Genomic DNA, 668 nt, shown 5'->3' with positions numbered 1-668 from the left:
AAGTAAGTGAAAGTCATTCAGGGGGAAAGGTAACAAATAGCAGGTGTAATTGTTATGAATAGTCTGATACTTCTATCCTAAATCCAGAATAGAAAAGGGGAAACACTACATATTGTTAAATCCTATTTGGGATTTAAAACTATATATGATACTTGACATGGAGTTGCCACTAAAATATGTCAGCCCTGTGGTATGTTTTCCCTCCTTATCTGTAACAGGGGAAGAGATATGGCTCAGTGGAAGGGCATCTGCTTTCCATGCAGAAGGTCCCAAGTTCAATCCCTGGTATCTCCAGGTCTGGCTAGGAATATCCCGTCTGAAACTCTGGAGATCTGCTGCTAGTTAGTGCAAATGACACCGAGCTAGATGGTCTGACTCAGTATGAGACAGCTTTCTATGTTCCTATATGACATTTAGCCAAACTTAGCCATGCCGTTTTACTACACCCTATGAGTGGTTAATGGTGGAAAGTGAGGGGCAGACAGATAATGTCATGGATAAATATACCTAACAATTATGGAACAATGAGAAAAGTGGAAAGGGTTCTGTGAACATGGGCAGTTTGAAAATGCTTGCTTGAAGCCATACTAAAATATTGTCCTGAGTGGTGACTGAAGCAGTAACAGATGGCAAGGTGGGGCAGTGGAACTCACCAGATTCTGGTCATC

At 41.6% G+C, this 668-nt stretch overlaps 1 non-coding gene across 1 annotated transcript; it reads left to right on the top strand.

Moving 5' to 3' along the window:
* Positions 1-222: 222 nt before the first annotated feature.
* On the top strand, positions 223-294 carry TRNAG-UCC (transfer RNA glycine (anticodon UCC)). Its single transcript has one exon. It is a non-coding gene; the product is annotated as a tRNA-Gly (tRNA).
* Positions 295-668: the final 374 nt, after the last annotated feature.

This window comes from Rhineura floridana, chromosome 1, assembly GCF_030035675.1.
Source record: "Rhineura floridana isolate rRhiFlo1 chromosome 1, rRhiFlo1.hap2, whole genome shotgun sequence".
In the NCBI taxonomy this organism is placed as follows: domain Eukaryota; kingdom Metazoa; phylum Chordata; class Lepidosauria; order Squamata; family Rhineuridae; genus Rhineura; species Rhineura floridana.
This window is presented reverse-complemented; position numbering and strand designations above follow the sequence as displayed.